Source organism: Rhincodon typus, chromosome 46, assembly GCF_021869965.1.
Source record: "Rhincodon typus isolate 14 chromosome 46, sRhiTyp1.1, whole genome shotgun sequence".
In the NCBI taxonomy this organism is placed as follows: domain Eukaryota; kingdom Metazoa; phylum Chordata; class Chondrichthyes; order Orectolobiformes; family Rhincodontidae; genus Rhincodon; species Rhincodon typus.
The window spans coordinates 8,569,359-8,569,784 of record NC_063377.1 but is presented as its reverse complement, the minus strand read 5'-3'; positions in this window follow the sequence as shown (position 1 = coordinate 8,569,784).

Genomic DNA, 426 nt, shown 5'->3' with positions numbered 1-426 from the left:
ACCCAAACCCCTTCCCATTCACTCCCACTGTACACAATCCCAATGGATCCAAACCCCTTCCCATTCACTCCCACTGTACACAATCCCAATGGACCCAAACCCCTTCCCATTCACTCCTACTGTACACAATCCCAGTGGACCTAAACCCCTTCCCATTCACTCCCATTGTACACAAACCCAATGGCCCCAAACCCCTTCCCATTCACTCCCACTGTACACAATCCCAATGGACCCAAACCCCTTCCCATTCACTCCCACTCTACACAATCCCAATGGACCCAAACCCCTTTCCATTCACTCCCACTGTACACAATCCCAATGGACCCAAACCCCTTACCATTCACTCCCACTGTACACAATCCCAATGGACCCAAACCCCTTCCCATTCACTCCCACTGTACACAATCCCAATGGACCCAAACCCCT